The sequence below is a fragment of the Centroberyx affinis genome, unplaced genomic scaffold (genome assembly GCF_046629955.1).
Source record: "Centroberyx affinis isolate AG114_WGS23_722 - 3 ecotype Tasmania unplaced genomic scaffold, CSIRO-AGI_Caff_v1 ptg001268l_1, whole genome shotgun sequence".
Taxonomy (NCBI): Eukaryota; Metazoa; Chordata; class Actinopteri; order Beryciformes; family Berycidae; genus Centroberyx; species Centroberyx affinis.
The window spans coordinates 18,914-30,207 of NW_027279777.1; the positions used below are offsets into that span (position 1 = coordinate 18,914).

General features: G+C 42.3%; 1 non-coding gene across 1 annotated transcript; it reads left to right on the plus strand.

Annotated features, from left to right (window-relative positions):
* Positions 1-2,569: 2,569 nt before the first annotated feature.
* On the plus strand, positions 2,570-2,641 carry trnaq-uug (transfer RNA glutamine (anticodon UUG)). Its single transcript has one exon. It is a non-coding gene; the product is annotated as a tRNA-Gln (tRNA).
* Positions 2,642-11,294: the final 8,653 nt, after the last annotated feature.

Sequence of the window (11,294 nt, forward strand, 5' to 3'; positions counted from 1 at the left end):
ACAGGTTGACGATACCTAACAGTGTAAGAGGGTGGATTTTTCCTTTCCTTTATGACTGGTTGACTACAGTACAGCGCAGATAGAGTCAGAATTCGTCACAAAATGGCATCATTTGGGCAGTAAACAATAAACTTTTGATTGTATGGTACCCCTCTGTACCCCCCCCCCTCCCCCCCACCTCCAGTCTTTTGGATGGGGGTGAGGATGGCTCCTGCCCAGCGTGGGCTTGAGTGACAGGAAGACAAGGCCACAGTGTTGTCCCCCTCCCCCCCTCCTCCCCCACCTCCTCGCTTACCCCCCCCCCCCCCCCCCCCAACACCCCCCCCCCCCCGCTGCCCCTCATCAGACAAGCCGGGTGTCAGCGCAGAGACGGCACGGTGATTTATTGGTCTCTACTCCCCTGGGACACCACCCCCCCCCTCCCCCAACCCCCCTCTCCACACCTCCACCCCCACCCCCACCCTCCATTCTTCCCAACCCCCACTCTACAACCCCCCACCCCCCACCCCCACAATCCCCTCCCCTTCTGTCCTCTCCTGCTGCATGGCCCCTGGGGGGAAAGAAGGGGTAATGACCCACATCAGCAGCGGCTATGCTCACATGCACTTCCACGCACGCAACACACACACACACACACACACACACACACACACACACACAAACACACACACACGCACAAACACACACACACAAACACACCTCCTCTTTCCCTTGCGGGCAGATACAAATAAATACCCTCTGTGACACATACACACACGCACACACACGCAGACACACACACACACACACACACACACACACACAGAGAGAGAACAGACTCCGACACATTTACGCCCACAGGCATGTGTATCTGGGAACTCAGGAATTCCAGCGCTTTGCCTTCATGTTGTGTTTCCCTGCTCAAGAGTCTCCTCCATTCCTGGAACACATATATGTTACCAAGGAGATCGATACCAAACCGCTGCATCCACACACCTACTTTCTGCAGTATTTGCCAGATATTTCTTCTTTTTTTTTTTTTTTTTTTTTACAGCACACTGTTTTCACCTTTACCTGTTGTAACCTTGGACGAGGGAATTTCCACATCTCCTTTTCACAGGCATTATTTTCTTTATAAAGCAGAACAATGGAATGATTTGTGTCTCTCCGCAGTGAAGTGGAATAAGATCTCCTTTTGACTTTCCAAATATCTGTGAATGTGCCAGCCTGTGCACAATTTGGCCATGAAATCTGAGTTTGCACTGTGCGCTCGCAGAGGCAATGATGAAGTAAGGAGAGTTTTAGAAAATAGACTTTCTTCACGGTGTCTGATTTCAAAAGATAGCTTCATATGTGCCAGCTGAATTCTCAGGCATGGTCAAAGTAATGGTTTGTATTCTCGCACTCGACTGCTTTTTCAGCCAAGTGCAAAACAGCACCTTTGGAGAGGCTGATTTTGAATTCAAACACTTGATCCACACTGAAGGGAGAGTGAAGAGGTTAAATCTGAGCATTGACTTGCAAATGCCACCGACAGCACCGTCTGTGCTCTGTCACTCATCTCACACAGCAGAATGAGTCTCTCTGGAAGGCCTGGTGTTCTCTCACTGACGTACACTGTGTTTGCCACAGGTTTCCAGGTTACATGGATGGTGGCAATCCGGAGAGTGTATGTGCCATGTGTTAATGTGTGAGTGTGTGTGTGTGTGTGTGTGCATGCATTGAAATGGGAAGGGGGATAAGTAAAAGATTTTTAAGCAAGGAAGGATGGGGGATGTAAATAGGATGTAAAATATTCTGTAGACTCACATCTTGGTAGAATAATGGAAGTTGGAGAATAATGGAGATTTTGTTTCAAAAATGAAATAGTCTATCCACCACTTGAAGTCACACCTTCTCTTACTAAATGATAGACAAGCACCAAATTGTTATACTTTCAGAGGGATAGTAGGTAACTTAAGTCTTTGGTTGACAAAAATGACACTAGAGATATTGAATGATGGACTTCAGGTAATGATATTTCCCCCCAAAATGGGTATAAAGCATTTTGGAATAGAACTCTTTATCTATATTTGCTAAAGAGGAAAGGGCTGAGACACTAAATAATACAGGATGGCAAATAATAACCTTACACCAGTATATTGCTCTTATTGGATATTTGTAGGTCCAGTATTGGCTGTATTTATAGACATCTGATAATTAAAATTCAGAGCGGAACATAGGGAATCTGCGTTTACAGCTAATAGACAAATAACATCAAATGGGTCAAAATAGTGATATCTGCGTCTTCGGGGCAGCTCCTATGCTAAACACTAAGGTTGATACAATTCATACTCTGCTATTGCAGTGTGGGTTCATCTGGAGCCATGTAGGCAACAAGCTGGATCACTGCATTATACTGCCACCGTCTGTAGAGGCAAAGTATTGCAGCCGCATCAAGGTGGATAAGATTGATAGGATGCGTTTCAATCGTCTGCTTGTTTTGTTCCCGGTTACACTCTTACTACACAATTAATAACTTCCACCCACTTATCAGCCTATACTGATAGACTTTAATAAGGTCTTACGTTTCTGCTGTGTATACACAGGTGGTTCTATGGTGTAATGGTTAGCACTCTGGACTTTGAATCCAGCGATCCGAGTTCAAATCTCGGTAGAACCTGCTTTTGAGGAGAAAGATTCACGTCAACAACTCTACACAGACTCTACACGTCAACAACATGCAGGTGAGTCACAGGTGAGCATGAAACTAACCGTACAGATAGAAATCTGGTTGCCGTGCGTGTAGATCCGCCGTACCACCCGCCCTCTTGTCAGAAACAGGATCATGCTTAATTCACTGCTGGAAGCTTCACAGGAAAATTATAATCCTGAAAAAGTAAGTTTTCACTAGTTCCTGGAAAATTGATCTAAATTAAATATATACTGAAAAGAAGCCATTTTCTGGCAGCAATCTGCAATTATACATTTTACCACACAGTGTCGCTAGTTCATTGTAAATGTCTCCAATTTAACGTGATGTACAAGGGATGTGTGTGCGTGGACAGAGTGTGTGTATGTATTTGTGTACATGTGTTTGTGTATGTGTGTGTGTATGTGTGTGTGTGTGTGAGAGAGAGAGAGAGAGAGAGAGAGAGAGGGAGAGGGAGAGAGAGAGAGATTAGCTCTCTGGTGCATATTTTCCACTAGCAGTCATTCTCACACATGGAGCAATTAATTCTGAGAATATGATTTCATCACAGGCGTTTTTCATGAACATTACTGAAGGGCCATGGGGGGGTTTACTCAAAAGGATTTACTAAAATAATTATAATTTAGCCATTAAGTCAGTCAAAACAGAATTAAGTCTTGGCTTGCATCTTCACTGGTACCCTTATAAGTCCCTTTGCCCATATGGAGCCAAGGGACAGAGAGACAGACTGAATTCAAAATGGAGGGCTGGATTTACAGAGGAAGTCAGAAAAATGATTTATATAAATCCTATACCACCCAGCTTCTAGACCTAATACTTTTGCTATGTTTTGACACAAATATAGTGATCAAATCCTGGTTATAAAGGGTTAAAATCAGATTCTTTGTACTTGTGTTAATAAAATATAATCTTAGTCAACTTGCCTGGTTAAGTCACCTTGCTATAAATATCTATCAATATCTATCTATTCTAATTATATCATATATCTGGGTAAATAAGTGTTAAAAATACAACATAAAACCTTTTCCATTTCTCATCATTGAGCCTCCAGACTGCTACAGATGGATAAACCTGATACAGATCTGTCATTCACATTGATCTGACTTCTGTTTGGACCCATGAATCATGACCTGCCATTACTGATCAGAAATATCTGCTTTGCTTATAGTGAACCTGTATCCGTCAGGGTGGACTGCTAAGTAAAGGGGGAAAAGGATCGGTTGGGGTGATGGGAGAGAGAGAGAGAGGGAGGGAGGGAGAGAGAAAGAGCGAGAGAGATGGAAAAATCACATTTGTGTTGTTAATCTCACAATCTGAATGCCTTTTATTCCCTTCGATGTTTCTGACAAGTATTTACCCATTCTATCAAAAGTATATATAATTTTTTTCAGTACCCACGACGGCTTACAATTGTCAGTTTTTTGCAGTCCGATTAATTTCATACCATTTGATTTGTTACTCCCCTACCTGTTTATGCCAGAGAGAGAGAAAGAGAGAGAGAGAGAAAGGGAGAGAGAGATGGGGGTGGAGTGTGTCTGATTAAAGCCACAATGAACAAGCGATAAAAGGTGAAATTATCTATTCGTTTGTGAAGAGACCCACATTATTAAAGAAGCACTTGTATCCCAGTCAATCCACTGTGCTCTCTGTGCTGTCATGCTCTCTTTCATCCTGCTCTTTCACTTCCTAAGCACTGTATCTTAAGTCAAATCAGGGAGCTTTGATGAGGCTGCAATCCAGTGCCTTTGAAACAAAAGCCACAATGTCAACTTCATCACAGTCCAAGAGAGCACAGATTGACTTTTTATATTGTACGCTTTGTCTGCACCATTTATCACCATTTTCAGGGTTTCTTTTACTCTTTACCTGCTTATTATTAAGAAAAACTTTTCCCTTTTCTTTCTTCCTCTCTCTCTCTCTCCAGTTCTCCTTCTCTTGCCAGCGCTCTCCCCTCTTCTCTGGAAGCTTGGATCTGGGTAAAACAAACTGTCCTCCCCTCCGTCTCCGTCTCCTTCTCCTTCTTGGCCGGCAGCATCTACGCTCACATTTTCCCTTTTTTCATTCAGTTTTTGCTCACTCCCCGGATTTCTAACACAGGAAGGCATCTTGTATTTTCCAGGGGAGACCAGCTGGCTGTTCAGCAAACCCAGGCCTCCCACTTCCCCCTGTGGTCCTTCTCTCTCTCTCTCTCTAATGCTGCAGCTACATGGGCAACAGTTACAACACGAAAGCCGATTTTTAACCCATTGAGGTCAAGATTAGAGAGCTGTTCCTGGCTGTCTAAAAGGAAAAACAAATCAGATTTCATGATGTTTATAACTTGTCACACATCCAGGAAAGGATGAGGTCTGTACCATAAAAGTCGGATGTCTTATGCCGGAGCAGATCTAGTCCTGCTTATGCCTCCAGTCTCATGCTTTGTCTGTTTTAGCTTTGATAGATATTATAATGAAGGGGAGAGTGCATTTAGTGTGATGAAACTTTGAAAGCACGTAGAAAGAAAGGTTAGAGGTCTAATATTGGGCAATTTTCTGCACAGCAGTGGGATATATCAGCAGAAGAATGTTATGTTATCATATCATGGTGGGAGTTATTATTGGTGTATGCAGGAGTGTTGCAAGTTCAGAATGATATACAACACCCTCGCAGCCCATTGGGGGTGAGTGACTGTGCTAAATGTAGGTGATTTAGTAACCAGTCAGACCTCTTAGTTTGTGTTCCAGAAAAAAGTTGTTAAAGTGTCATTTGAGAAAACATATTGATATTTTGGGAATTACCATCCTCACCATCGCCACACTGAGCGAATGCTGACTCAGTGGATTTGAATCATATGTGTTGAACTTGCTGATGTTTAAATCCACACATGTATGTTGTGCTAGGCCTATATCTCTTCTCTGGCCCCATAAGATAATACAAAACTCGCTTCAATCTAAATCTGGAAACTTAAAAATAACACACCAACATTATAAAAATGTCTTGGGTTAAATACTGGGTGACTCAGCTTCATTTGTGAGAGACACATATCATCCCAGGTTGATGAGATGGGTGGTCTCTGCATCATTCCCATGGTGAGGGTGCTCTACAGTAAGTCCCACTGTATATTAGTGTAGCATTCTCTTGTGTAAATATATGACACACAGACAAAACTCCACCTTTCCTGGTCATCGTTATTGTGCATTAATGACTACGGCCTGTATTTACCCACGTGGCTTCAACCACACGGTGCTATTCCCCCTGGAATGACATCATTCCAGCCTGAAACAGGACCTTGGGCTGTTTCCCAACAGAGGCCCTGTCACACCGGGCCCCTGGCGACGCACCTGAGGTTTGTTTACCTCTCCCGTGTCGCTATTATTCCACAGCGGGACACGCTCTGCCCTCGACCGTAAATCTATTAAGTCTCGGATGACTTACGGGGTCGCGGGGAACGACACGAAGCCCCCCGGCGGAGGCGACAGCAACAGTGTGTATGTAAACATATAAATATATAAATCCCTCATCAGGGTCACTGGTGGTGGTGCTGGGGATGGCTGGCAGCCAGACGTCAAGGCTGCTTCTGCTCTCTCTCGCTCCCTAGGCTGCCTGAAAGAAGTGTGGCATTGTCCAGTCAGGCCCCCACAGCCGGGGCCCGAGCACAGAACTGCTGTCCAAGGGAACGTGCAAAGGCCCAGCTCGACTGGAGACTGCAGGCCGGAGACTAGAGAGCTTAGATACCTCCTCAGACTGTTTACGACCACCTCCTGCCCCACTGCCTTTTCCTCACTGCTTCTTTCTTTCCAGGAGGTTGTTGCCAATGAGGAAGAAATGTCTGCAAAACACACTCTGGTTGTATGAGGAGTCCCGAACTGGAACCAGACTGATGGAGATGGAGAAGAGACTGGAGACTGCAGATTGCTCATCAGGCTGTTTTACCTTCACCACTCCAGCGAAGAGTCTCCTCTGGACTGGCAGATGTAATTTTAATTCCCTCTCTTTTCCTTTTACTGCTCCTCCACTCTTTTTGCATAACTATTGTTTGGTATTAATGAAGGACTCATGAAAAATTAATAACTAGATCTAGAGTATGCCAGTAGTTCTCAACCTCTTAAATACTGTGGCACACTGATATGAGATGCAAAATTCCATGGCATACCTGATTATCAAATGCGTAGAAATGCATATAATGCCTGGTATTATATTAATTAGAGATGGCAATGTGGCGTAGTGGTTAAAAAGCGTGTTGCAACAGCCATGAGTCCTTAAGTGTTCTTAAGACACTGACGTCTTACCTGCTCACTCATTGTTAAGGTGCTCCACATAAGAGCATTAGCTAAATGCCAAAAATGCAAAGTCTAATCTGAGCTAGATAAAGCGTCACATAAAGCCTGATGTGAGCATACAAGTTAGAGTTCAGAAAACTCACTGTCATTGCCAATTGTCTAAATTGTTGAGACATTTGGGTATTTATTTCCTCACATATCCCTCTTATATATTTCATCAGAGGGGTCAGAAGGCAGGTCAGCCATTTGTTGCATCCCTAAACATCCTTAAAGGCACTTTGAAAGGGACAGAAAATTTGTCTGGAGCAGGGATTGTAAATGTGAGGTTAAGGTTACAGGAAAGTCTCTCTAATAACCAGAGTAGGCTATGCTATTGCCTGAGAGGAGAAAATCAAAATTCAACAAGCTCCTGACTGTGGAGCACACTGCTTTGTGAAGGATACAAGTATGACCCTAGGCAGATTTTAATGAAACCAGTGTAATATTTTTGTTTGACCTTGATTCCCATCACATTTGAACTAAATCTGCAGGCACACTGCGGTGGACCGCATACTGGAGATTGGAGATTAGAGTCAAGGTTGCTCATCTCTTGCCAGATAGTCTATCATAACTTTCACTTCCCCCAAAGGTCTCTCTTGTTCTACATTTACTTCCCTCCCAACATTTTCCCCTCCACAACTTTCATGTCCCTGCTCAGCTCTTTTTTTTCTAACAGCTGTCTGCAAACGCCATCATGGCTGCTTTGCAGTAATTTGGTGGTTTTATAAAACAGTGTATGATGGAAAGGGCTGCTTACAGTAGTGAAAAGTTTATTGTACATGAAGGAAAATAGGATGTTGTCCAATAAGAACAAATTTCCTGGTCCAATTGCAAAGTAAACAGTCTATATGGCAGCATTATAACTTGGAGGGCTATTTTGAAGGATGACACTCCCTCACAATAAACATGCACGTATACTTTAATAAATAACTGCCTTGGTGAAGGTCTCCCATTGAGGTTTAGACATTTGGACACATTTTTACAAGGAAAACTGGGTCAAAGATGATGGCTAAGATTTTTAAGCTCAAGTGAAATTCATAATAGTTGCTTCATGGAAATGCAGTTTATGTATATAACCCAGTAGTAGGTTTTAATAGCTGAAACATTAAAACACTGTAAAATTTATTTTCAGACAAGAATTCCCACAGCAAATAAGGGTTAAAGCAGACAATTTGTCAGATTTGATTCTTGTGGGCTTAATTATAAAATAACATATTCCTACTGTTTTTCCAAATTAGACAGGGCCGTGACCCTGGCTGAGGAACCAGCATTTATAATGTGCGTGCTTGCGTGTGTGTGTGTGTGTGTATGTGTGGGGTGTGTGTGTGTGTGTGTGTTTGCGAGGGGTGGGGGATAATTAATGTGTCTCAGAGCAGAATCAATATTGTTGGCCATAGACGCCGTTAGCAAGAAGACTAGTTGCTGTCTATAATAGGAAGAGAAAAACAACAGAGACTAGCTGCTCATTTCTGAAGGCATTTTAATTGCTAGAATACAGTGCCAAGCTAAAAATGTCTCCACTCGCCTCCAGCATGAGAAAGTAAGAGAAACTGCTCAGTGTGACACCTCTGAATGTATGCTGCAGAACGCTGTTATTGCACTGCAAAAAATATTAAGGCAGTTCAACTTAAAAAGTTTGAGTTGACTGGAGTAGTTCTGAATAGTTAGGTCAAAGATCATTAGTTAGTTGTTCTAATGTAGAAAAGCTAACTGAGTGAACTTAAGACAATAAGTTCAATCAACAAATGTCTAGTCATGCTGATTCGTGTTTCCAAGTTGAATGCATTAATTGATGAACTGAAATCCAGTGTTATTTATTTTCTCACAAGGTTTGCTAGTTTTAAGTTCAAGTTCCTCTTGTATCACATGATTAATACACAGTTCAGCATATAATATGCTGCAATACACTTACTTGTAGTTGATTGTACTTGTCTTGTGCATCAGAGAGAAACTTACTTGATTGTGAATTCCCAGATACATAGATAAGATAGATAGCAGATTTTATCATATTTTTTTTTTTTTTAAATCAGAAATGAACCTATGATTCACCATACATAAAAAGTCTCTATCCTGTAACATCATTCAAACCAAAAGAAGGAAGAGTTTCTGGAGAGTTAAACCGAATGCAATGCATACTGGGAAGTCTGCTAATAAACTAACAGTGTTGAGTTTAGTGAATGCTTTATAAGGTGTTCTTTCAACTCAGAATTTTAAGTCACAAGATGTGAACTCATGACTTTAAGTCATGAAGCTCATAACTAGCACTTTTAAATTGAAATTGACAAACACATCTATATACATTGTGTTAATGGATAAAGATGAGTTGATTTCACTAAATTGCACTATGAGTTTTTACAGTGTGGTCATAAACATAAATCGAAACATAACTTAGTTTTAGAGACAAAACTAAACCCCTTGACTATGTTAACTTCTATTGTCAAATTGTTGCGTGGCAGGACGCCTGCCTCTGCAACATGTACATCTGGTTCATGTTAAGGTTTGGGTCAAATCTTGACAGATTCTTCTTTCACTCTCTGAATCCCTGTCAGCCTTCCCGCTTTCTCAATAAAGAAAAAAAAAAAAACAACACTCTGGGTCCCAGACTGCCCGGTCATGTGTCAGAGACCCTACATGTGAAAATCAATATGTTGTGATACATTGCCATGGCATCTGACATTCTCCTGACCCAACACAGTCTCGCCAGTATACCCACTGACCTTTTTTCGATCGATGAAACCTATACCTGTATCACACTGATGGTCACAAGCGCCAGTGGCTTCTGCAGTATTGACATTATTGTCTGTGTCCACAGTGTGTGTGTGTGTGTGTGGAGGCACTCAATGACTTTCTCAGAAGCAGTTTGCCTCTTAAAGTGCTGAAAACGGGATACAAACAGAGTTCCAGCTCAATGGAAGCCACAAAATAACAAGCTACACCAAAGCGAAATGAGACAATAAGGAACAGTCATCTATCTGACATTCATTCTTCTCTGGTGTTTCTGGTCCCGGCATTCCAGCTTGGGACCGCAGGGCCGTCACCCACTGGGAGACTGACCGAAGCGGGCGTATGGTCGTACAGTATATAACATCCAGCGCCGTCTCCCACAGCATCAAAATACTGGCAGCTGAGCCTTTTCTGTCATGCTTTATGGCTTCCACTGCTGAGGTTTTCCCGAAACCGCTCATTTCGAGAGTCACTTTTCACCAGGCTCTGGGTCATTCACAGAATTCCTTCCCTGTGCACCGGGCCATTCATGATTTCTGATGGTTTCTAAGGAATGATGTCTTTGCCGTTTTGCATGGTCGTGTTGTTGCTTGTGCCTGCAGTTCAGTCGTACAAGATTATGTGTGTATATGTCCCTGTTAAAGAGTAACTAAACCCCAAAACCCAAATCTGTGTAATGCCTGACATTTAAAGGTAAAAAAAACATGCTACTGCTATTGCCACCTGCTATTGGCTGATCTTTGGTCCCAGGTGATGTTGTACTCTATAGAAGGTGACATCACCTGGCACCAAAGATCAGCCAATAGCAGATGTCAATTTTAGTAGCATGCTTTTTACCTTTAGATGGAGGCTTTACACAGATTTGAGTTTGGTGTTTAATTACTCTTTAAATTGTATTTGATTAAAAACATTGATTATCAAGGTTCTTGGCCATACTGACCCTTTTATGCAGGAAAGACATATTTCATGAAGTGATGCTGAACATAATATCATGATAGCATATGCCAGTTATTCCAAGGTTCCCAGGTCATCTCATGCTGATGGTTTGGTAACCAGTTATTGAGATAACGTTAAGCCACAGGAATCACTCTATCTACTCTACAGATGAGTATCTACTCCATTCTTATACCTCGTTAAACCCTCGAGCAGATGGTAGATCTGATCCATGTATTAGATAAGGCCTTTTAGATAGATGGTGTTTTACCATTCTATTTACAACCACACAGGCTTAGAGATGCTCTAGTTACCATAGAGACCATCTCTCATGATATAACAAGGTGCATTTACCATCAGGCTTCAAGGATAATGTATTTGGTTAGGGTATATAATGCGTCCCTGGAGAAATTGATGACATAGTTGTGAACACACTCTCTGTGCACACACTGTAAGTTCCCCTGGAGAAGAGCTAAATGGCTAAATAGTCATGTAAATAGAATACCTTAATGCTTTCCATTTCCAGTTGTTTTGACACCGCAGTAAAAAATAGCCCTATACATATGCAGGACTCTCACAACATGCAAGTGACTAATATTGTTTTAAATGAGGGGTGACAGTGGTTTTCGACGCAGCTGCCAATGAAACTCCCACAAATGTCCCCATGG